This window comes from Ranitomeya imitator, chromosome 5 (assembly GCF_032444005.1).
Source record: "Ranitomeya imitator isolate aRanImi1 chromosome 5, aRanImi1.pri, whole genome shotgun sequence".
Classification (NCBI taxonomy): Eukaryota; Metazoa; Chordata; class Amphibia; order Anura; family Dendrobatidae; genus Ranitomeya; species Ranitomeya imitator.
In genome coordinates this window covers 604,176,262-604,203,011 of record NC_091286.1, presented here as the reverse complement: position 1 = coordinate 604,203,011, position 26,750 = coordinate 604,176,262, and the positions used below count along the sequence as shown (strand labels likewise).

Below are 26,750 nucleotides of genomic sequence, written 5' to 3'. Positions count from 1 at the left end.
CCTTTGCAGGTGTTTTTGTTAATTATTCTAATTTACTCAGATAATCACTTTTGGGTTTTCATTGGCTGTAAGCCACAATCATCAACATTACCTGAAATAAACACTTGAAATAGATCACTCTGTTTGTAATGACTCTATATAATATATGAGTTTCGCCTTTTTGTATTGAAGTACTGAAATAAATTTAACTTTTTGATGATATTCTAATTTAGTGAGAAGCACTTGTACCTATGTCTTGGTATAAAGACTTCAGTGTTCCTAACACTTTCAGTTTGTCAGTGCACTGCTCCTGTGTGACTGTGGCTTCCAGTATCCCTTCTTCTTTTCTGCAGTCTCTACGACACCTCCTGTCTGCCTTCCACTTTGATTATCCCTACTGTTGGCGGTCTCCAGGATGTCACCTGCTTCCAGTAATTCTGTCTGTGTCTTATATGCCTCATCCATCTGTTGCACCAAAGCCCACGGCCTGTGTACCCATTCGAACCATTGATTACCTAACACATCGATTTTGATGAACCAGATAACAGTTATGCCATTTTCTTTAATGACAGAGCACTACACAGAGCAGACTGTGAATCTATACTCCGGATGGGCATTGGCAGCTGAGGTAAGGGTTAATTCCCAAATCAGTTATGTTTTATGTAATTCTGAAATGATTAGACATGGTCAGTGATTTTTTAAGGTATCTACATTTCTAAAATACGATCTAATAAAAACAATGCTGTGAAAATGACTACTAGTATATTGCACCTGCTTTACTGCCTCCTCTACACTATGGCTCCTGTTGTGCGTGATACAATGACTGTGTTTTTCCTTCCCTCCCAGTGAACATGAAACTCATTACAATACAAAGCCTGCAATTAATTTCATTACCGCAAACAAGAAAAGTATTTCATTATTCATTTTAATTAGACTTTTGTGACTTTTACCTCTATTATGTCATTTTACCTCCTCTCCGCTCTGTTGTATTGCTTCCCTGTTAATCTATCTCATTTCTATAATATAAATGCTGCATATGGTAATTTACCACTTAAGGAAAAGTTTGAGGACAGAATTCTATATTTACCCAAGATTTTAATGCACCAAATTGGGTCATTTACATTTTACACCACTCCTTGGATCGCTCCTAGAATGAGAGTGACCACGTCTGAAACAACCATGGAGATAGTGCAATCTGTTGGCAGAGGACATGAAGAAGAACATTAGTCGAGGAGCAGGAATCTCCTCAGTCCCAGAAGAGAATTACCACCCTAAGGCTATGTGCACACGTTGCGGATTAGGCTTATGATTTGTCGCGTTTCTTGTGCTGTTCCGCAGCATTTTTTGTGTGTTTTTGCTGCGGTTTTCTTGCGGATTTGCTGCGTTTTTTACCCCTGCGGTTTTCTATAATGGAATGCGTACAAAAACGCTGTAGATTCACAAAAAAGAAGTGACATGCTACTTCTTTTAAACCGCAGCGTTTCTGCAGCGGATTTTCCGCAAAGTGGGCTGTAAACCAATTGCGAATCTGCAGCGTTTCTGCACTGCAAAAAACATTGCGGATCCGCAGAGAATCCGCAACGTGTGCACATACCCTAAAAGTTGTTAGGTCTCTTCATTATGTAATCTTGTCCTCTACTAAAACTATTTTTTTTTTTAAATTAAAGAAATAAACGTTACATTTTACAGGGATTTCTTTTTTCCCCTAATTGATGGGGCCCAGCAGTATAATTTTTTTTTCTATTTTTGTCAGCTCTAATAGCGCTCTCAAAAATTTTATACAACACTGATGTCAAGCTTACCAGACAGTGGTTGCTTGAATCCATCTTCTTATCTTTGTTAACCTCTTAGTGACAGAGCCAATATGGTACTTAATGACCAATGCAATTTTTACAATTCTGACCATTGTCACTTTATGAGGTTATTGCTCTGGAACGTTTCAACGGATCCCACTGATTCTGAGTATGTTTTTTCATGATATATTGTACTTCATGGTAGTGGTAAACTTTCTTCAATATAACTTGCGTTTATTTATGAAAAAACAGATATTTGCCAAAAATTTAGAAAATTTTGCAATTTTCAAACTTTTAATTTTTGTACCATTAAATCAGAGTGGTGTCACACAAAATAGTAATTAAATAGCATTTCCCACATGTCAACTTTACATCAGCACAATTTTGGAAACATAATTTTTTTTGTTAGGACGTTATAAGGGTTAAAAGTTGACCAGCAATTTCAAATTTTTCCAACAAAATTTACCAAACCATTTTTTTTAAGGACCACCTCACATTTGAAGTGAGTTTGAAGGGTCTATATAACTGAAAATACTCAAAAGTGACACTATTCTAAAAACTCCACCCCTCATGGTGCTCAAAACCACATTCAAGAAGATTATTAACCCTTCAGGTGCTTCACAAGAACTAAAGCAATGTGGAAGGAAAAAATGAACATTTTCCTTTTTTCACAAAAAAAATTATTTGGAACCATTTTTTTTATTTTCACAAGGGTATCAGGAGAAAATAGACTACACAATTTGTTGTGCAATTTCTCCTGAGTGCGTCGATACCCCATATGTGGGGGAAAGCCACTGTTTGGGCACATGGCAGGACTCAGAAGAAAAGGAGCACTGTTTGACTTTTTGAACACAAAATTGGTGGGAATCAAAGGTGGGCACAATGTTTTGTTTGGAGACCCCCTGATGTACTCAAACAGTGTAAACCCCCCAATTTTAACTCCAACCCTAACCCAAACACACCCCTAACCCTAATTGCAACCCCAATCATAACCCTAACCACAACCCTAATCCTAGTCCCAATTTATTCCTAATCCCAACCCTAACCATGACCCTAACCACAATCTAAACCCCAACAGACCCCTAACCCTAATCCCAACCCTAATCATAACCCTAACCACAACCCTAATCCTAGCTCGACCCTAACCCTAGCCCCAATCTAACCCTAGCTCAACCCTAACTGTAGCCCAACCCTATCCCTAGTCTCAACCCTTACATTAGCCCTAACCCTAGCTCAACACTAACCCTAGCCCAACTGCAACTCTAGCTCTAGCCCCAACCCTAACCCTAGCCCAACCCTAACCTTATTCCAACCCTAACTCTAGCCCAACTCTAACTCTAACCCAACCCTAGCTCTAACCCAACCCTAACCCTAATGGAAAATGGAACTAAGTACATTTTTTAATTATTATTTTTAACTAACTAAGGTGGTGATAAAGGGGGGTATGATTTACTATTTTTTTCTTAATTTTGAGAGGGTCTATCACAGTGATCAAAATGAACCAATAGGAAAATTTCATATTATTGCCAGGTGCCAGCCCACAGATCTCGGCGGGCGCACTGCGCATGCGTGCACCATTTTGTTCCTGGAAGAAGATGCTGCGGGACATCACTGGGAGAAGCAGGATGGTCCAGGGACACAGGAGGTACTGGGGGGGTCGGGGGACCCTATTTCTCTCTCCTCTGATGTGCGATCAAATCAGAAGAGAAATTAAATGGGAAATCTGACTTTTTTATTTTGCGGTTGCCGTAAAAACCAACCCAAATCATGTTTTCTGGGGCCTCAGCAATCCCCCCCCCCCCAGTAGCCGAGACCCCGGAGAATTTCCAATGCTGGGTTGTGCTATATACTTATTTCTCAGCGATGTTAAAAAGCAACGCTGAGGCATAAGTACCCTTAATGTGTTAATACTGTTGTTTTGATTAATATAGAAGTTGAAAAATTTAGTTCTGACTTCATCAATATAAAAAAATAACCATTATTTTATTGATAATAAATTAAACAATTCATACATATACAGTAGAATGAAAGAGAGAGGTAGGCAAAAAGAGGAACCTCAATCAGCACCCTGGGAATGAAGAGCTGGGTATGCGGTAGATCCACAAAAATACCTGATATCAACAATTTAAGTAATTCAGGGAAGAAAACCTATGAATGCAGAGAGCTGTGTGCATCACCCAGAAAACCAAAACAATACAGGAAAATACTTAAAACTGCCTGTGCTAAGATCGTGACTCGTTCATTTTTTTTTCTCTGAATGCTTTTAATGAGCTATGTAGCTCAGAGCCTGGATAGAATGAACAACTAAAGTGCATATGCATAGTTGGATTGTATTCAGTGACATTCACCCATTTGTATAGCGCATGTGCACAAACTACAAGTTCCCAGTGGCCCTCGTACATAACCATCTCAAAACAGAATCCAATTAATATGAATGCGCCTCCACTTCCATAGGCGTGGAGTGCATATTCATTACCTTAATAAGCGGTACCACGCACAGGAGAGCTGCCATGCTGGGACAATGGAGATGCAACGATGGCGCGAGGAGGATGAGTAGGACAGGGGGGGAGAGTGAGCCATGCATACAACGATGGGATGGTGGGTGAGCCATGTGAGAACGGGGGAGCCATGCATATAACAGGGGGAGCCACACATACCAGGACGGGCGGAGGCCACACATAGCAGGACAGGACAGGGGAGCCACACACACCAGAACAGGAAGGGAGGAGCCACACATAGCAGGACAGAACTGGGGTACCACACATACCAGGACAAAACGGGGGAGCCACATACCAAGACAGGATGGGGGAGCCACATACTAGGACAGCGACGGGGGGAGCCATGCATAGCTGGACAGCAACAGGGGAAGCCACGCATAGCATGACAAGGATGAGGGGACAATGCACACCCGGCTTATACTCGAATCAATAAGCTTACCCAGTTTTCTGTGGCAAAATTAGGTGCTTCGGCTTATACTCGGGTCGGCTTATACTCGAGTATATACGATAATTCAGCACATGCGAGATTTGCATGCAGATGAGCGTTGGAGGATTAGAAAGGGTCAAATTGCCTGCCATGGGAGGAGCCAGGTGGATTATGCATTCACGGCACAAGGGCCCAATAAATTTGATATGAATGCTTTTTAGAAGATAATTTGATTGTAAGGTTTTAACTTTATTTGTTGTAGCTCACTTTACTGTTTTTTTTTATCTTGGAAGGTGAGAGGGTGGCACCTGTTAGTATAGCTCTGAAGCAATCAGGAGGGTTAATCCACAATATAGGTTAGGATCCCCGTCACTTCCTCCTCACCTTTGGACCCGTGGAAGCGCACGCAGCACGAAACAGCCTGTCTACACTCACACACTTACATCCCCCGCCTCCATGTGTTCACGTCCCAGAATAAAGGATTGCATCTGGAATGGTGAGTGCTGAATTTTCTTTTTCTGGACATTGTGGTTTTCTTTTCCCCGGCAAGCACCCGGGTTTCTTCACCTCCTAGATTTTCATCATGCTATTGTGCTGGGCTGTTATACACCAGAATCCAGGTACTGGTGCCTGGATTTTCTTTGCTATGTTGGATTATTTATTTGTATATTGCTATGTGTATAGTGACAGTTTTGCTCAGTAATAGCATGGTGGTTATATTCAGACACTATGTGGTAATATATGGTGATGATTTGGCGGCATTATTTGTTTATTGTTTGTGGTGTTATTGGTATATTGGTCTTGATATTGTGGGTTTTATTCATTACTAGTATAGGCATAATATTTGTGATCAGTGACCTATTTGACTGTATTTTTAGGCCCATTACTTAATTACTGTATTTGGTGTTTTTTTTTATCACATTCATATATTTTATTTGTATAATTTTTTTATAAGGGTCACACTGCCCAAATTTTTCCATGGGCCCATTAGACTCTAATTATGGCACTGGTGAGAACCCCTTAAAATAATTGTGAGTAGGCTACAACTAATGTGAAAAACAAGTTAAGACATGAATATCCTCACTTTCCTCTATGCGGAGGAGGTACCACCACCACCATTCATTTTTGCTCTGATAGTAACTTTTCCTTTTTTGCAGCTTGAAGCTCTGTGAGCGGTAGTGATCCATTGCTGAAACGACTGGGTGAGTTCACACCATCGGTTGCTACATATTAAAGAAACCATATGTTCAAGTTCCAAGGAGAAATCAACAAAACAAAATTGGTCTCACCGTTCCCTCTCCACTACTGCATACGAAATGACTATTACTTGCTTCCTGCCCCATTTTAACAATCTCCTAGCAGAATTTGTGGCAATGTTGATTTATTTAAATAAAAAAGGGGAAAAAAAAGAAATGAAAAAAAAAAAAAAAGAATAAAGTTTGTGGCTTCGCCTTTAGTTTTATTCAAGTTATATACTTGTTAAAATTAAAAGACTTCTTTTGAAATAATGGACTTTGACAGGTAAGGGATTAAACTACAAGGGGATGAAAGAAGATTCTTCTTTGATCTGATCCCTAACAAGTTGAAGAGCAGAGTCTTATTTTAGTTGACAGTCTTGCAGCTGAACACAAGAAAGTGAAGAGAAAGTGCCAAAAGGAAGCTTGGCATTTTCTCGAACATGAATCCGAGCTGTCTGGATCCAATTAGGTAAATGCATATGATTAGCCGATTGGAAAAAAAAAATGAAAAAATAAAATGAAGGTATATCACAGTCATTCACGTAAGACCTAGAAGAAAAAGTTTACTTTGATGTGTGGGTGGATATGGATAATTTTTTTTTTTTACTCCAGAAAGTAGGGCTATTACATGGTAAGAGCTCGATACTTCCTTTTGTGCTCAGCTTTATACTCTGAATGAACCTAGCTCAAACATTCTACGTTCATATTCAGAAAATACATTTAATGACAAAATTGAATGTTTGAAGCATTCTAGACGTATATAGCCCTAGGCTAATGTGATCAATGCTGAAGCAATTTCTTCTTCTGCATCTTTTTCTTCCCACAGAGATGAAGATGTAGACTCATGTTTTCTAAAATGGCTCTTTTCAACCTTGTCCTTACTGAACTCTGAATGTGTGAGGTTTTAGCAATAATTCCTAAACTGGCACACGGATTGTTACATCTACTTTACATGAGGGAATCACTCTGGATGGATGCCACGAGGACATCATTTGGCTTGAAGCGGAAGGATTGGAACCTACATTACTAAATAGATCTCTTAGATAACTTTGCCAAAAGCCATTTGGTTGCCGATTTCAGGCTAAGAGAATATAAACTGAAAAGGGAAGTATTTAGCAAAGGTTTAAAAAAAATTAAAAGGGCGTAGAAAATTACCCATTCCAACTGATAAGTAAAAAATGACATGTTGAGTTATATTTAGTAAAATTTGTAATTTTAGAGGAACTCTTCCATTTCAGATTTTATGTGTTTTTTTAATATGGCTTGTTTGCTTTTAGACCAGAGGCAGATAATTGTAAGGACCGTTTAACCCCTTAGTGACAGAGCCAATTTGGTACTTAATGACCGAGCCAATTTTTGCAATTCTGACCACTGTCACTTTATGAGGTTATAACTCTGGAACGCTTCAACGGATCCCGCTGATTCTGAGATTGTTTTTTCGTGACATATTGTACTTCATGTTAGTGGTAACATTTCTTCGATATTACTTGCGATTATTTATGAAAAAACGGAAATATGGCGAAAATTTTTAAAATTTTGCAATTTTCAAACTTTGTATTTTTATGCCCTTAAATCAGAGAGATATGTCACGAAAAATAGTTAATAAATAACATTTCCCACATGTCTACTTTACATCAGCACAATTTTGGAAACAAAATTTTTTTTTGTTAGGGAGTTATAAGGGTTAAAAGTTGACCAGCAATTTCTCATTTTTACAACACCATTTTTTATTAGGGACCACATCACATTTGAAGTCATTTTGAGGGGTCTATATGATAGAAAATAATGAAGTGTGACACCATTCTAAAAACTACACCCCTCAAGGTTCTCAAAACCACATTCAAGAAGTTTATTAACCCTTTACGTGCTTCACAGGAACTGAAACAATGTGGAAGGAAAAAATGAACATTTAACTTTTTTTTGCAAACATCTTAATTCAGAACCATTTTTTTTATTTTCACAAGTGTAAAAACAGAAATGTAACCATAAATTTTGTTATGCAATTTCTCCTGAATACGCCAATACCCCATATGTGGGGGTAAACCACTGTTAGGGCGCACCGCAGAACTTAGAAGTGAAGGAGCGCCGTTTTACTTTTTCAATGTTGAATTGGCTGGAATTGAGATTGGATGCCATGTCGCGTTTGGAGAGCCCTTGATGTGCCTAAACAGTGGAAACCCCCCACAAGTGACACCATTTTGGAAACTAGACCCCTTAAGGAACTTATCTAGATGTGTGGTGAGCACTTTGAACCCCCAAGTGCTTCACAGAAGTTTATAACGTAGAGCCGTGAAAATAAAAAAATCGCTTTTGTTTACACAAAAATGATCTTTTTGCCCACAAATTCTTATTTTCACAAGGGTAACAGGAGAAATTAGACCACAAAAGTTGTTGTGCGATTTCTCCTGAATACGTCGATACCCCATATGTGAGGGTAAACCACTGTTTGGGCGCACCGCAGAGCTTGGAAGTGAAGGAGCGCCGTTTTACTTTTTCAATGTAGAATTGGCTGGAATTGAGATTGGACGCCATGTCGCGTTTGGAGAGCCCCTGATGTGCCTAAACAGTGGAAACCCCCCACAAGTGACACCATTTTGGAAACTAGACCCCTTAAGGAACTTATCTAGATGTGTGGCGAGCACTTTGAACCCCCATGTGCTTCACAGAAGTTTATAACGTAGAGCCGTGAAAAAAAAAAATCGAATTTTTTCTACAAAAATGATCTTTTTGCCCACAAATTTTTATTTTCACAAGGGTAACAGGAGAAATTAGACCACAAAAGTTGTTGTGCAATTTCTCCTGAGTACGCTGATACCCAATATGTGGGGGTAAACCACTGTTAGGGCGCACCGCAGAGCTTGGAAGAGAAGGAGTGCCGTTTTACTTTTTCAATGTAGAATTGGCTGGAATTGAGATCGGACGCCATGTCGCGTTTGGAGAGCCCCTGATGTGCCTAAACAGTAGAAATCCCCCACAAGTGACCCCATTTTGGAAACTAGACCCCCCATGGAACTTATCTAGATGTGTGGTGAGAACCTTGAATGCTCAAGTGCTTCACAGAAGTTTATAATGCAGAGCCGTGAAAATAAAAAATATTTTTTTTTCCACAAAAAAGATATTGTAGCCCCCAAGTTTTTATTTTTACAAGGGTAACAAGAGAAATTGGAACCCAAAAGTTGTTGTCAAATTTGTCTTGAGTATGCTGGTACCCCATATGTGGGGGTAAACCACTGTTTGGGCGCACGGCAGAGCTCGGAAGGAAGGAGCGCCGTTTTGGAATGCAGACTTTGATAGAATGGTCTGCGGGTATTATGTTGCATTTGCAGAGCCCCTGATGTACCTAACCAGTAGAAACCCTCCACAAGTGACCCCATTTTGGAAACTAGACCCCCCAAGGAACTTATCTAGATGTGTGGTGAGAACTTTGAATGCCCAAGTGCTTCACAGAAGTTTAGAATGCAGAGTCGTGAAAATAAAAAATATTTTTTTTTTTCACAAAAAAGATTTTGTAGCCCCCAAGTTTTTATTTTCACAAGGGTAACAGGAGAAATTGGACTGCAATAGTTGTTGTCCAATTTATCCCGAGTACGCTGATGTGCCATATGTGGGGGTAAACCACTGTTTGGGCGCACGGCAGAGCTCGGAAGGGAAGGAGCGCCTTTTTGGAATGCAGACTTTGATAGAATGGTCTGTGGGCATTATGTTGCGATTGCAGAGCCCCTGATATACCTAAACTGTAGTAACCCCCCACAAGTGACCCTATTTTGGAAACTAGACCCCCCAAGGAACTTATCTAGATGTGTGGTGAGAACTTTGAATGCCCAAGTGCTTCACAGAAGTTTAGAATGCAGAGTCGTGAAAATAAAAAATATTTTTTTTTTTCACAAAAAAGATTTTGTAGCCCCCAAGTTTTTATTTTCACAAGGGTAACAAGAGAAATTGGACCCCAGAAGTTGTTGTCCAATTTATCCCGAGTACGCTGATGCCCCATATGTGGGGGTAACCCACTGTTTGGGCGCACGGCAGAGCTCAGAAGGGAGGGAGCACCATTTGACTTTTTGAGCGCAAAATTGGCTGTCGTGTTTGGAGACCCCCTGATGTACCTAAACAGTGGAAACCCCCCAATTCTAGCTCCAACCCCTAACCCTAATCCCAACCTGATCCATAATCCTAATCACTAACCCTAACCATAATCACAACCCTTACCCCAAAACAACCCTAATGTCAACCCTAACCATAACCCTAATCAAAACCCTAAATCCAACACACCCCTAATCCTAATCTCAACCCTAACCTCAAACCTAACCCTAATCCCAATACACCCCTAATCACAACCCTAACCTTAACCCTAATCCCAAACCTAACCCTAATCCCAAGCGTAACCCTAATGCCAACCCTAACCCTAATACCAACCCTAATCCAAACCCTAAACCTAATCCCAGCTCTAACCCTAACTTTAGCCCCAACCCTAGCCCTAACTTTAGCCCAAACCCTAACCCTAGCCCTAAGGCTACTTTCACACTTGCGTTGTTTGGCATTCCGTCGCAATCCGTCGTTTTGGACAAGAAACGGATCCTGCAAATGTGCCCGCAAGATGCGTTTTTTGCCCATAGTATTGCCGACGGATCGTGACGGATGGCCACACGTCGCGTCCGTCGTGCACTGGATCAGTTGTGTTTTGGCGGAGCGTCGGCACAAAAAAACGTTCAATGAAACGTTTTTTTGTACGTCGCATCCGCCATTTCTGACCGCGCATGCGTGGCCGTAACTCCGCCCCCTCCTCCCCAGGACATAGATTGGGCAGCGGATGCGTTGAAAAACTACAGCTGCTGCCCACGTTGTGCACAATTTTCACAACGTGCGTCGGTATGTCAGGCCGACGCATTGCGACGGCCCCGTACCGACGTAAGTGTGAAAGAAGCCTAACCCTAAATTTAGCCCCAACCCTAACCCTAAATTTAGCCCCAACCCTAACCCTAAATTTAGCCCCAACCCTAGCCCTAACCCTACCCCTACCCCTACCCCTAACCTAACCCTACCCCTAACCCTACCCCTAACCCTACCCCTAACCCTACCCCTAACCTAACCCTAGCCGTAACCCTACCCCTAACCTAACCCTACCCCTAACCTAACCCTAGCCGTAACCCTACCCCTAACCCTAACCCTACCCCTAACCCTACCCCTACCCCTAACCCTACCCCTAACCCTAACCCTACCCCTAACCCTACCCCTAACCCTAACCCTACCCCTAACCTACCCCTAACCCTAACCCTACCCCTAACCCTACCCCTACCCCTAACCCTACCCCTAACCCTAACCCTAATTTTAGCCCTAACCGCTGTTCTCCTGCCGGCCGGCAGATGGAGACAGATGGCGGGCGCACTGGGCATGCGTCCGCCATGTTCTTCTGCCGGCGGCCAGGAGGAGCAGCAAGAGGATCCAGGGACCTAGGTGAGTATGCTAGGGTCCCCGAATCCCCCTATTTCTCTGTCCTCTGATGTGCGATCACATCAGAGGACAGAGAATTACACTTTACTTTTTTTTTTTTTTTTTTTTTTTTTTGCGGTCGCCGGTAAACAGTTAATTACCGGCGATCGCAAAACAGGGGTCGCTAAAACCGACCCCCGATCATGCTCTTTGGGGTCTCGGCTACCCCAGGCAGCCGAGACCCCAAAGATTCTCCCGATGCCGGCCGGCGGGCGCACTGCGCATGCGCCCGCCATTTTGAAGATGGCGGCGCCCACCGGGAGACACGAGGAGCATCGGGGGAGCTAGGTGAGTATTGGGGGGCCATCTGGGACCCCTTTTCTCTGTCCTCCGATGTGCGATCACATCGGAGGACAGAGAAATTAAAAAGAGATCGCTTTTTTTTTTTTTTTTTTGCGATCGCCGGTAAACGGTTAATTACCGGCGATCGCAAATGCGGGGAGGGTTAAAAACCCCCCGAATCATGTTCTCTGGGGTCTCGGCTACCCTCGGCAGCCGAGACCCCGGAGAAAATCGGCCTGTGGGGGGCGCTATACACTTTTTCCACAGCGCCGTTAATTAACGGCGCTGTGGTTTAAGTACCCTTAGCGGCCGCCGTTAAAAGGCGTATCGGCGGTCGCTAAGGGGTTAAATAAGTATCAAGTAAATAAGCAGATATATATTTTGGCTTAATGTGTAAATACATTTGTGGGCAAAGTGTACATATATTTTTTCAAAATCACATAGCAAAGCGTATCATAAGAAAATAACATATTTTTTATATTATCTTAATATGTACTTACCTTGTAATGTCTCCACATCCTGTTCCGTCCAGATGTAACCGGATCCCAGAATTCCAAGCGGCAGAAGTTCACCGACCTCCATATTGGGACACCCAAGTGATGGGTGTCTCAATATGGAAACTGCTGGTGGTACCAGCCTCTTGCGCGGTACCACCAGCAGAACACCATCACACCACATACAGACACACACTGTATACGCCGTACGCATCACACACACACTCACACACAAACACACACTGTATATGCTGTACGCACCACACACACACTGTATACGCCGTATGCACCACACACACACTGTATATGCCATACGCAGCCTCTTGCTTGGCACAAACAGCAGAAGACCGTCGAGAACATGCCGCTGCTGGGATCAGCCGAGTGATTCACTAACCACCGCCAACTTTGTACAGGAGGAGCGCATATGCAGTTTTAATGTGACCGCTGCTATCTGTCTGCACAAAGATGTCGGCGGTCTGATTTACTGCGCCTGCTCAAATTCAGCACAGGCGCAGTGAATCATTTGGCTGATCCTGGTGGCAGATGCACGACGTGTTTACAGGCAGAGGAAACCGGTCACATTAAAGGGGTTTTCCCACGAACGAAAGCTCATTTTAAAAATTGTCTGTGTCTGACTGTGTACGTAGCATACCACATCTCCTGGGCAGGAGAGGAAGCAAAAGACAATACTGGCATTACAGCAGTGGATAACAGAGGATTTATTTTGTCAAGTAAGATGTTTCACTGTTTTTAAACAATATTTTACCTCACAAAATGTTTCCTCTGTGATCTCCTGCAGTAATGTCAGTATTGTCTTTGAAGGGAGAACATAGCACACGTCAAAAGAGAGCACAGATGGGAAAAGACAACACATAGGGAAAGAGAGAGTGGATATGTGGGTGAGCACATTGGGGGGAGAGATTCTCAGAGCTGCAAAGCCTGTCCCCATCGTGACATTACTGCCTTCCTGATGCGATAGCATTGGGCCTCTATCTAGTATATATATATAAAACTTCCTTCTCACCCACCAATGGGTGTAGTCTTTTTTTGTCCTTTCTCATTCTCGGGTCCCCTACCAGAAGCCTGGGAGTTTGAAGGTTCTGTATAGGATCTTAGTTGTTCCCAGCATTGCGCTTTTCTGGACAGAGAGACAGATGTTGCTCCTGGGATCTGGTTCAGCCGTTTTCCCAACTTAGGGGTCACTGCTCCAAGAGCTGATATCACCACTGGAAGCACTATTGCCTTCACCTTCCACATCTTCTCCAGTTCTCCTTTGAGGCCCTGGTATTTTTCCAGCTTCTCATATTCCTTCTTTCTGATGTTGCTGCCATTTGGCACTGCCACATTTATTATCATTGTTGTCTTCTGATCCTTGTCTACTATCACAATTAGTGATGGGCGAACCCCCCGATGATCAGGATCGGCAGGTTCACCCAAGATTTTCTGTAGAGTTCGAGGCGGGAGATGGCGCGTCCTTGCGTCTGAACCCCGAGGTTGGACTTTACAGATATGGGAAGGGGCGGGGGGGCTGTAAAAGAAAGAATAAAATTAATAATAAACATTATAATTATACTTACCTGTCCAGCGACACGTCCTCCCATCTCCTATCTCCTCTCGGGGCTGCTCATTACCTTTTTCATTGCACTCGGCAGTCTTTGGCTTTTTCCGGCAGTGTTCGTGTGGTGATGTCATGTGAGAGTTTATATTAAACCGTTACTTTTACTAGGTCACTAAAATGAAAAAAAAGTACTGTCTAAAAAAGGCTTAAACTAGGGTTTATAATCTTTAGCATAAGTTGGAGGTCCACACTTTTATAATAAGATGCAAGAGTCAAAAAGAAGTTCAAATCTTGTTAGATAGGGTATTTACAGTCGCAGATACAACTCCTGGTGGTCCTGGGCACAGGGGACCTGGCAAGTTCTCTTTTTTAACACATTTTTATCCATTCATCTTAAGTTTAAAAACTGATAGCACTATAACAGATCACTTTATCGAACAGGGAAATAAAAGAGACAAATGCTTCCATCTGAAGTTATCTGAAAAGTGTTGCTTCGAGCCAGCTCTTGAAAATATGTTTTCTTAGCATTGATTCAGAGTAATAATAATAATAATCTTTATTTATATAGCGCCAACATATTCCGCAGCGCTTTACAGTTTCAAACACAAAAGTCATAAGTAACAACGTTAACAATACAATAATTAAAGCAAAATAAGACGACCCTGCTCGTGAGAGCTTACAATCTACAATGAGGTGGGGGAGATACAAAGTACAGGTGTGTATTTACAATGATGTATTTACAATCATGGTCCAGCCATCTTCAGGGGTTGGGGAATAGATGGGGATAGTGAATGGACTACACACACACAAACATAACATAACTTTGATTAGTGAACGTGATAGGCCGCTCTGAACAAATGTGTTTTGAGCGAGCGCCTAAAACTATGCAAATTATGGATGGTCCTAATAAGTAAAACATACACAGTAAAACATACACAGCCGCAATAATGTTGTCAGTGTCTGATTCATACTGACCATAGTTTAGGTTACATTAATCAGATTAGAAATTGCCTTTAACCTCTTAAGTTCTGAGTAATTTTTCATTTTTACATTTTCATTTTTTCCTCCTCCAAGATCTGTTGCTTTTTGATTTTTTCCCTCCGACTTAGCCATATGAACGCTTGTTTCCAGTGGGCTGAATTTTACTCTTGAATCATACCATCTAAGATACCATGCAATTCCAAAATTTAAACTGTGGTAAAATTGCAAAAAAAAACCCAATTCTTCAACTGATTTTGCAGTTTAGTTTTTATGGCATTCATTGATCTGTAAAAGCATTTTTCCAGGTCAGGTCAGTGCGATTACGATGACAGCAATTTCTGTTTTCATTTAAATGGTGGAAAGAAAATCCAAAACTCATATACCGTATTTTCTGGTGTATAAGACGACTGGGCGTATAAGACGACCCCCAACTTTTCCATATAAAATATGGTATTTGGGATATGCCCGCCGTATAAGACGGGGATCATCTTATACGCCCAGTCATCTTATACGGCGTGTGGTTCCCAGGGTCTGGAGGAAAGGAAACTCTCCTTCAGGCCCTGGGATCCATATTCATGTAAAAAATAAAGAATAAAAATAAAAAACATGGATATACTCACCCTTGGACGGCCCCTGGCTCACAGCGCTGCTAGCGTCGCCCTCCATTCCTTAGGAATGCAGTGAGTGAAGGACCTTCAATGACGTCGCGGTCACATGAGCGGTCAGGTGACCGGTCACCTGACCGCGACGTCATCGAAGGTCCTTCACTCACTGCATTCCTAAGGAACTGAGGGAGACGCTAGCAGCGCTGTGAGCCAGGGGCCGTCCAAGGGTGAGTATATCCATGTTTTTTATTTTTTATTACTTTTTAAATTAATATGGATCTCAGGGCTTGAAGGAGAGTCTCCTCTCCTCCAGACCCTGGGAACTACACGCTGACATGCAGGATCGCTCCCTGCACACGCCGTACCCTGCGTATAAGATGACCCCCGACTTTTGGGACAATTTTTAGGGGTCAAAAAGTCATCTTATACGCCGGGAAATACGGTACATTAATTTTTGCCATTGTAACTATTTTCTGAGAACCATAACATTTTCATGTTTTGATCCATGGAGCTGTGATCTGAGACACATGGTAAGAATAATAGTCTCATCTACTTGAATAATAGTCTCATCTACTTGGCGGCGCTATACTATGTGATAAAACAAAAAAGTAAATACTTCAATAACACAGGAATGTACAGTTAGGGCCAGAAATATTTGGACAGTGACACAAGTTTTGTTATTTTAGCTGTTTACAAAAACATGTTCAGAAATACAATTATATATATAATATGGGGTGAAAGTGCACACTCCCAGCTGCAATATGATAGTTTCCACATCCAAATCGGAGAAAGGGTTTAGGAATCATAGCTCTGTAATGCATAGCGTCCTCTTTTTCAAGGGACCAAAAGTAATTGGACAATGGACTCTAAGGGCTGCAATTAACTCTGAAGGCGTCTCCCTCGTTGACCTGTAATCAATGAAGTAGTTAAAAGGTCAGGGGTGGATTCCAGGTGTGTGGTTTTGCATTTGGAAGCTGTTGCTGTGAGCAGACAACATGCGGTCAAAGGAACTCTCAATTGAGGTGAAGCAGAACATCCTGAGGCTGAAAAAAAAGATAAAATCCATCAGAGAGAAAGCAGACATGCTTGGAGTAGCAAAATCAACAGTTGGGTACATTCTGAGAAAAAAGGAATTGACTGGTGAGCTTGGGAACTCAAAAAGGCCTGGGCGTCCACGGATGACAACAGTGGTGGATGATCGCCGCATACTTAATTTGGTGAAGAAGAACCCGTTCACAACATCAACTGAAGTCCAGAACACTCTCAGTGAAGTAGGTGTATCTGTCTCTAAGTCAACAGTAAAGAGAAGACTCCATGACAGTAAATACAAAGGGTTCACATCTAGATGCAAACCATTCATCAATACCAGAAATAGACAGGCCAGAGTTAAATTTGCAGAAAAACACCTCAAGAAGCCAGCTCAGTTCTGGAAAAGTATTCTATGGACAGATGAGACAAAGATCAACCTGTGCCAGAATGATGGGAAGAAAAAAGTTTGGAGAAGAAAGGGAACGGCACATGATCCAAGGCACACCACATCCTCTGTAAAACATGGTGGAGGCAACGTGATGGCATGGGCATGCATGGCTTTCAATGGCACTGGGTCACTTGTGTTTATTGATGACATAAGAGCAGACAAGAGTAGCCGGATGAATTCTGAAGTGTACCGGGATATACTTTCAGCCCAGATTCAGCCAAATGCTGCAAAGTTGATTGGACAGCGCTTCATAGTACAGATGGACAATGACCCCAAGCATACATCCAAAGCTACCCAGGAGTTCATGAGTGCCAAAAAGTGGAACATTCTGCAATGGCCAAGTCAATCTCCAGATCTAAACCCAATTGAGCATGCATTTCACTTGCTCAAATCCAGACTTAAGACGGAAAGACCCACAAACAAGCAAGACCTGAAGGCTGCGGCTGTAAAGGCCTGGCAAAGCATTAAGAAGGAGGAAACCCAGCGTTTGGTGATGTCCATGGGTTCCAGACTTAAGGCAGTGATTGCCTCCAAAGGATTTGCAACAAAATATTGAAAATAAAAATATTTTGTTTGGGTTATGTTTATTTGTCCAATTACTTTTGACCTCCTAAAATGTGGAGTGTTTGTAAAGAAATGTGTACAATTCCTACATTTTCTATCAGATATTTTTGTTCAACCCTTCAAATTAAACATTACAATCTGCACTTGAATTCTGTTGTAGAGGTTTCATTTCAAATCCAATGTGGTGGCATGCAGAGCCCAACTCGCGAAAATTGTGTCACTGTCCAAATATTTCTGGCCCTAACTGTATGCAAGTAGAAAAAAATAATATATAAAACGGGTGTAATATATCCCAAACAGACTGATCTATTTAAAGTGTTTATTTCTGTTAATGTGGATGGTTATGGCTTACAGCCAAGGAAAACCCAAAAGTAATTATCTCAGTAAATTAGAATAATTAACAAAAATCACCTGCAAAGGCTTCCTAAGCATTTAGAAAGGTCCCTAAGTCTGTTTCAGTTGGCTCCACAATCATGGGGAAGACTGCTGACTTGACAGATGTCCAGAAGTCAGTCATTGACACACTCCACAAGGAGGGTAAGCCACAAAAGGTCATAGCTAAAGAAGCTGGCTGTTCACAGAGTGTTCTATCCAAGCATATTAATGGAAAGTTGAATGGAAGGAAAAAGTGTGGCAGAAAAAATTGCACAAGCAACCTAGATAACCGCAGCTTAGCTTTGAAAGGATTGTTAAGAAAAGGTCATTCAAAAATTTGAGGGAGATTCACAAGGAGTGGACTGCTGGAGTCATTGCTTCAAGAGCCACCACACACAGAGGTATCCAGGACATGGGCTACAAGTGTCGCATACCTGGGCCAAAGAGAAAAAGAACTGGACTGTTGCTCAGTGGTCCAAGGTGTTGTTTTCAGATGAAAGTATTTTAATTGGAAATCAAGGTCCCAGAGTCTGGAGAAAGAGTGGAGAGGCACACAATCCAAGCTGCTTGAGGTCTAATGTGAAGTTTCAATAATCAGTGATGGTTTGGGGAGCCATGTAATCTGCTGGTGTAGGTCCACTATGTTTTATCAAGACTACAATAAGAAGGAAATACACCGCACTCACAGGTGGAATATGTTGCAAATATATCACATAGAAATTTATTCATGTATAAAGACATCAACGATAACAGTGCAAATACAGCAGAAAGCGTATACAAATGGACGTTTCGAACCCAACCGGGTTCTTAATCTTAATACGCTATAATAGATGTATGAAGCCTTCAATAGGAAGCTAATGGCGGCCAGGCAATAGGGCCTGTAAAAAGCGTAGAGAATAGCGGCGCTATACCAAATGTAGGAGGCGCTCAGTGAGGGGCAATGTCTGCTGAAAGTGTAGTGGAGAGTGGCACTATAGTCATAAATGTAGGAGGCGAACAGTTGGAGGCTAGCCCTTGTTACGAGGTAGTGCCTGCTGATAGCATAGTTGAGAGTGGCCCTATAGTAATAAACGTAAGGTGTTGTGAATTCTGTTGTCGGGCTCCCTCCTGTGGTCATGAATGGTACTTCAGCTGGTTCTGTCCATGGACTTCCTCTGGTGGGTGTTTCTGAGTTTCACAGGTGACGAGGTTAATTCGTTAGCTGCTGCTCTATTTAACTCCACTTAGATCTTTGCTCCATGCCACCTGTCAATGTTCCAGTAATGGTCTAGTTCACTCCTGGATCGTTCTTGTGACCTGTCTTCCCATCAGAAGCTAAGTTCCAGCTTGTATTTCTTGGGTTTGCTATTTTTCTGTCCAGCTTGCTATTTAATTTGTTGTCTTGCTTGCTGGAAGCTCTGGGACGCAGAGGGAGCGCCTCCGCACCGTGAGTCGGTGCGGAGGGTCTTTTTGCGCCCTCTGCGTGGTCTTTTTGTAGGTTTTTGTGCTGACTGCAAAGTAACCTTTCCTATCCTCGGTCTGTTCAGTAAGTCGGGCCTCACTTTGCTAAATCTATTTCATCTCTGTGTTTGTATTTTCATCTTTACTCACCGTCATTATATGTGGGGGGCTGCCTTTTCCTTTGGGGAATTTCTCTGAGGCAAGGTAGGCTTTATTTTTCTATCTTCAGGGCTAGCTAGTTTCTTAGGCTGTGCCGAGTTGCATAGGGAGCGTTAGGCGCAATCCACGGCTATTTCTAGTGTGTGTGATAGGATTAGGGATTGCGGTCAGCAGAGTTCCCACGTCCCAGAGCTCGTCCTTATTATCAGTAACTATCAGGTCATTCCGTGTGCTCTTAACCACCAGGTCCATTATTGTCCTGACCACCAGGTCATAACAGTAAGGAGCGTATAGTAGGAGACTAGCCTTTGTTAGGAGATAGTGCCTGCTAGTAGCGTAGTGGAGAGCGGCGCTATAGAGGATGTGCGAGGTGTACAGTAGGAGGCTGGCTGTCGCTATTTGGTAGTGCCTGCTGGTAGTGGAGAGCGGTGCTACTACTACAGTCAGTGCAGCCGTCTACCAGGAAATTTTAGAGCACTTCATGCTTCCCTCTGCTGACAAGCTTTTTGGAGTTGGAAATTTCATTCAGCAGCAGGGATTGGCACCTGTCCACACTGCCAAAAGTACCAATACCTGTTTTAAAAACAACAGTATCACTGTGCTTGTTTGTCCAGCCAACTCTCCTGACCTTAACCCTCATAGAGAATATATGGGGTATTGTCAAGAGGAAGATGAGAGACACCAGACCCAACAATGATGACAAGCTGAAGGCTGCTATCAAAGTAACATTGGCTTCCATAACACCTCAGCAGTGCCACAGGCTGATCGCCTCCATGCCATGCCGCATTGATGCAGTAATTGATGCAAAGGAGCCCCAACCAAGTATTGAGTACATTTACTGAACATACATTTTAGTAGGCCAACATTTCAGATTTTAAAATTTGAAGTAGTGAAAACATGGCATTCATACAATATAGGATGGGAGGTGCTCAAGGAGGGCGTCCAGCCCAAAATTGTCCAAAAATAGAAAAGAACTTGGCACTCAAGTAGTATTGTGGCTTGAAAAAAACAAATTATTTATTGTGCATCCATAAAGCAAAAGGTTTGAACATTTTCGGTCCACATCCAGACCTTCATCAGAACAATTTTACTGGTATAGTGGATATTATCAAACTCCTGCTGTTTGCAGATCCAAAGGTTTTTAAGTTGCCTGGATGCCTGGAATGTCCTGTATGCAGCAGCGTAGAGTGGTACGAGACCGAAGTCACGGAGGGGAGTGTGAATAGGTTATCATGGTTATTGCCTTGGAATATAAAGAGTGCTAAAGGGAACCTGTCACCAGGTTTTTCCCATATAAAGTAGGGACAGTACCTGTAAGCCCTCTTTTGCAGCATTATAGTATGTTGTATATATGTTCCCAATCCAATCTGCATGGCACAAAAAATAACTTTTATTATTATATTTACATATGGTGGGCTCTGGTCTGATTGGCGTCCCTCCCAAGTCGTGATCCGGCACCTCTTCCCTTAATACGGTCTCCGTCCTCCTTCCCTGATTCATATGGATGAAATGTCCTACGTTATCCACCCAGTGCCCCTATTGTGCTCTTGCGCAGGTGCATTTCTCTCTGTCCTGTTGAGGGTAGAGCAAATTACTATAGTGCACATACGCAGGGAAAGGCTAAAGAGAGCGGTGACCCATACATAAATCCGGGGAATGTGTACTACAGTACTTTGGTCTTCTCTCGGTAGGACAGAGCGAAGTATGCATGTGCAGGAGTGCAATGGTGAACACTGCATAGTTGACATAGGAACCATCATCCACATGAAGTAGGGAAGGAAGACGGAGATCATAAGAAGACCAGAGGCGTCCATTGAACAGGACGGCGCCATCTGCAAGTATAATAAAACATATTTTTTTCTGATGGTTTACAGGTGCTGACCGTACTTTACATGAGGAAGATCTGGTGACAGGTTCTCTTTAAAGCTTTACATTAGCAATCAAATTATTCCAGATTTAAGTCAGGGATCTTAAAAACAGATAAAATTAAGTTTTGTTTGTTTTTTTTAATAAAAACCTACGCCCATTTCGTTTTTTTATTTATTTTTTAATAGTGTTTCATAAAAAAAAACTAACACATTGTATCGCTTCAATAGCATATGTTTTTCTGTGTATGATGTGAAAATGAAAGGAAGAAACAATGGCTGAATTGCTCTTCCCATTTTCATCTTCCTCATGAAGCTACTTCAATGGAGGGGGGGTTGTGAGTCTTGAGTCACTAAGGGATATACATGGGTAAGACTGACCATCTGTGGTTACTGACATTGAAATAGGGTTGTGGTACTAACAGGGATTATGTCACTTTGCTGAATTGACGGCTGTATGATAACTATTACTTTGCCTATTTGAGGTATTCATTTGCCTCTTTCTGTTTTAACCTTGACCCTTCAAGTTGGCTAGATATATTTCCATATTCCTGTACATTGTTGTTGCCAATATTCCCAGGAAATGCTTTCCTCCTATCCTGATACTGCTTGTGCTGACCCTAGACTTTCATTATCTGAGTCCTTTTCTCCAATCATCTTGTTTTTATGTATTTGGCATGCACTATCGCCCTTTATATATATATAAAAAAAAATTATTGATGTGAAATAATAAAGATTTATTGAATTATAATACACAGACTACATGACTCCATGTTCTCCAGTCTCTTATCGCTAGTTTGGAGTGTTCTGTTGATTAGCTTTTTAGGCCAATATGGTGATTAGGTCCATATTCACATTCTTGTGATGGTTTCTGTTCTGTTAATCCTGTTCCTATTCAACGGAAGGGCAGGACAAGACATGCCTTAAAAGAGGTCACTAAAATCAGGTAATTGGGGGTTCTGTCTTTCAGCAACCAACTTATTAAAGAAGTGGCAATGACAATTCCTCCATCAAGGGTTACCCCCCTCCTTCATCATTTACCATATACTGCTCCATACTCATGGTTATAGTTTTGTGTGGTATGGCAGCTCTCTACAGCTCAGATAGGTGGCTAGGGAGCTACAATAATAGACAAATCGTTCCTAAAAGTAACAGCAGCGCTTGTAAAATGAAGGAGGATCCGCAGTGCTTGGTGAGAACCTGTGTCTCCTGATTGGAGAGGTGTCAATAGTCGTAACCCAACCAATTAGATATTGATAGCATTTCCTTAGGTTACACCATCAATATCATATCTTTCTCATTCCCTGATATTGTAGTTAACCGAATTCCACTGTATGACTTATAAATACACGTCATGAGGGACTAATTCCAGCTAGATGGAGCAGCAGCACTAATAGGGAATGTTCTCACAGACTTTTTTGAGAAGTCTGAAATCCATGAGTTTTTCAAGCAGAGGCTATATGCACACGGAGTCCATTTGCAGAGTTTTTGGAGCAGGACTTTCAAGTTTTTGAGGAACTTTGAGATGTTGAGGTGAATTTGCAGAAATTCCACCCAGTTTCTGCTCTAAAACCTCCTTGAAAAATGCTTCTGGAAACTTATTTTGTTTTTTTGGTGTTTCTTTTCCTTGAAATAGTTTTGACAAATTTTGAACATTATTTTTACCTGGTGACCTTTGCGATCATTTGATTGGACAGTGCCTAAATTGGAGACGTTTCTTCAACATCTTCTTCAAAGAAGTAACGTGCACTTTGTTTTTGTTGTTTTTCTTCCACCAAGGGAACCTCTTTAGGAACAAAAAAAAGGTCAATAGACACTTCATATGACGAGCACAATAGTTTTCCCATAGAAATGAATTGGAAGAGTTTTCCAAGAGTTTTTATGGAATTTGTACAGGATCTACTCAAAACAAAATCGACGTCAAAAACTCAGTTTGAAAATTTCCCATAACTTAAGCCAGCAAGCTGAGATTCATAAGGCACACACCCTGCTGAACCCTCAATACAGAAAGTGCTAGAATACACTGTAATGTGCCATACGTTCCATTGAATACACCTGCCGTCAGTCTAACGGGATTTTATGGGACAGTCACATTTTTTCAGAAACAGTTCTGCAAAAATTCAGGGATGTCTTAAGCCAAAAAGGACAGGGTTTTCATAAATCACATTTACCAGTGGGAGGTCTCAGGTTGGATTGGATCATCCCCATGATAGGGGAAAGGCCCAAAAGTCCCTAAATTGCAAGCACCAATGTAAAATAGTGTTCCTACAAACCAATACTGCCCATAGGAACTGAGTCATTCATACGGTTAAGATTTACTTCCCATAAACCATACACAAGTCCTCGGCATTGTGTGACAGGTAATAATCCAGCAGCATAATGTCTCAGCCTCTGATAGAATTCCACCATTTCAATATTTATTTTGCAAATGGGACTTTTTCTTTTGCTCTCAGCAGGTTACTGTCATGCTTTAAGATCGTGCACAGTGCAGAGCCACAGACATGAAAGCGGTATAATGGTTTCCTAATCCCTTTTGGTTTGGGGCCACATTTCCCACTGAGCTGTAAAACGTGGCACATTACTCAACGCTCACACATCTCTCTGAGCTGCAGTCCATTACATAAATGTACTTGTTCAATCTTGTGCAATTCACAACCTTCACAGTAAATTGCTACCTCAAACCTTTCTTCTTTTGCTTTTATTTTATCACATTAATGGATAAGTGGGGAAGAAACGGAAAAGTGTGTGAACCGCAGACAGGAGATTTCCATATCAAGGACAATTAATGATTTTGACCTGAAATCATCAAAGCCGTCCACTGCTTTATATAAGAACCTATCATCGCTATTACCAGCATGAATCAGATCCGCTGTTATATGATTCTGTACATCAATATTCAGAAGTGCAACTTGTCACTGAAAGGAGTTTTATATATTTATTTACAGGGGTTTTAAGTTAATTCTAAAATGTCACTAACAGTAGGGAATGGGTTAAATAAAATAATAAAAATTAAAAATAAGTAATCATCATTGCTGCTTTGGTAGGCTCAGTTTCTGCCACTCCGGGAACATATACTGGGAGGGAGAACATGATTATAAATTGGTGACCAGAAAGGGTGTTCAGGATGGCTAAATTACATAATAAATGAATCCATTAACTTACTCATTGCTCCCCCATTGTACACTACAACTGTGTGGGACCAGTGTCACAACTAATAACGTTGTTGAGTCTCAATTTAGTACATAGCGAGTTAAGTTGGAGTAACATTAGGAGGGAGAAACTGCGGACAGCAATTTTTCCATCTTGAGACTGTAGAAGTCTCAGGATGATGCTTTGTAAATAGTGTGGGTGAGCATTGAAGGAGAGAGGGAGAGGGAACTGTGGACCGAGACAGTTCTGCTGAATGGCCAAAAAGGATTGCCTCTTGGGAAATGTAATATAGAGGCAGAGATGGACAGCTGGCAATAATTTAAGGTAGTAAACATTAACAAACCACAAGAATTGCTGCAGAAGGCTGAATGGGGAGCTAAAATAGGAACATGAAGGTACCAGGGGGGTCTTAGGAACGCAATATTGGGACAGCCAGATTGATTTTTCTTTTTGTGCAAAGAAAACCTCTTTTAAGCTAGATCTTAAAAAGTAATTGTCAGCTCTCGGGTCTGTTCTTCAAAATACCGTTTTTCCAAATAAAATAATTCTGGAAGATCTTTTCTGTTATTTAACTTGGTGTTAAATTCAATAGGATATATCACTCCATACCATAATAGTGTCACACAAAGCGCCCACTTATCAATTTATATATTTATTTTCAGGAGGAATAAGAGGACCGACAAGAGAAAAGACAATCCCGCATTGTTATTTCATCAACGCTACAAGCATTTACTACAAAGAAGTCAGAAAAGAGGACACCAGCTATTGATTGTTTTTAAATTTGTAAAATCTTTGATTATTGTCTGTGAACGGGATCATAAAAATCTGGACAGACCTAATACATTCATAGCTGAAGTCTAAACCATTGTGTAAAATCTAAATACATAAGAAGCACTTTTCCTGGGATGTTTTTGTAGAGCAACTATTTCAACTATGAGGCTTCAGAACAAAATAACTGCATGTAAAGTCATACAATGAAGCCATCACTCATAAGTTAAAATGAATCATTAAAGCTATAATAACTCCTGGGCATACAAATAAGGTCACCAGAGTCATGCGACATGACGATTGCAATGTAGCGTTGTGACAATGCATCTCAAAATTGTCAATAGTGTTGTGTTGCCATCCCTGATCTAACGCAATTTGACAGTCTCAAAAACTCCAAACTTTGCGCCCGCCAATGCAGCCAGTCTGAGATTTGACTTGATTTTTAATTTTCTCACAGTCAATTGGCAGCTTGAAAATAGTCTCTCTCCTGTCCTGACAGTTTGTTGCTTTCATCAATGTAGGTATAATAAATCAGCCTCAAGTCCAAGGTTTATAAATCACAATCATTGGATACTTTTTTTTTACAAAATCTCAGCTGTTAGTATATACGTATATACAGGTTTCAGCTTTGGAATGTTAGCTATAATATTTCTTTCAGGAACAGCACATAGAGATCTTGTAACTGTAGAGCAACACATTAAACCAGACATGTCACTTGAAGCAAGGATCACCAAGCTACGAGTTTCCTACTTTGGACCCTCACAATAACTATATCCCATAAAACTCCATTGCTTCTTCTGCTCTTTGAAACACTTACTTTTTTACATCTTCATCTAATATACAGTACAGGAAAGTCAGCAGCATGATAAGGTGACCTCATCATGCTGCTGCCCATCGCCTTGACCCAGAAGTGCAGGTGCTCAGAGCTCCATTTGTATTTTTGACTAATCATGAATTCTGGCAAATAACAACCTCAGCTGTTATATCTGCTATTGAGCAACTTTTCAGCAAGAGCTAATCTAGAGTTTTTTCACAGTGAAAGAATGAAATAATTGTTTTGTAAAGTGTTTGGAGAGCAAATCTCATTTGATCAAACTACAGAGAAGAATGTCAATCATTGCTAAACTGAATGAGTAAGAGACTTTCATCTAAGTATCAATCTTAATGAACATTATGCTATGCCTAAGGAGGAATCAATAACAACTCAAGAAGGATTTGGTCTTGCTAAAAGTAAAGTTCCTTGGCAGTGCCACTGTAGAGAATGAATGAGGGAATTCCATAATTAGAGGTAAACGAAAAGTATGTCATCAAAGTAGGTAGGCTGTCTATAGTACAGTCAAAGCTATATTCCTTATTTATAAACTGCAAAATTGATAGGAGAATTGTGTCTAATTACGTGATATCAGCTCCCTAAATAGGGCTCTTCACTACCACCATGCTTTATGCTTGGTAGGGGAAAAAACCTAGAGGGACCTCAGCCATTTAAAGTCAATGTGCCATAGCAGACTTTAATTATTTATTTTTGCTTTTTTAATCTATTTATTATTCACTAGATGGTGGCCCGATTCTAACGCATTGGGTATTCTAGAATATGTATGTATGTATATAGC

At 41.3% G+C, this 26,750-nt stretch overlaps 1 long non-coding RNA gene across 1 annotated transcript; it reads left to right on the top strand.

Moving 5' to 3' along the window:
- The first annotated feature begins 548 nt into the window (after positions 1 to 548).
- LOC138680919 (uncharacterized) lies at positions 549 to 25,970 on the top strand. Its single transcript, XR_011321835.1, has 4 exons — positions 549 to 607; positions 4,991 to 5,193; positions 5,855 to 5,899; positions 25,035 to 25,970. It is a non-coding gene; the product is annotated as an uncharacterized lncRNA (long non-coding RNA).
- Positions 25,971 to 26,750: the final 780 nt, after the last annotated feature.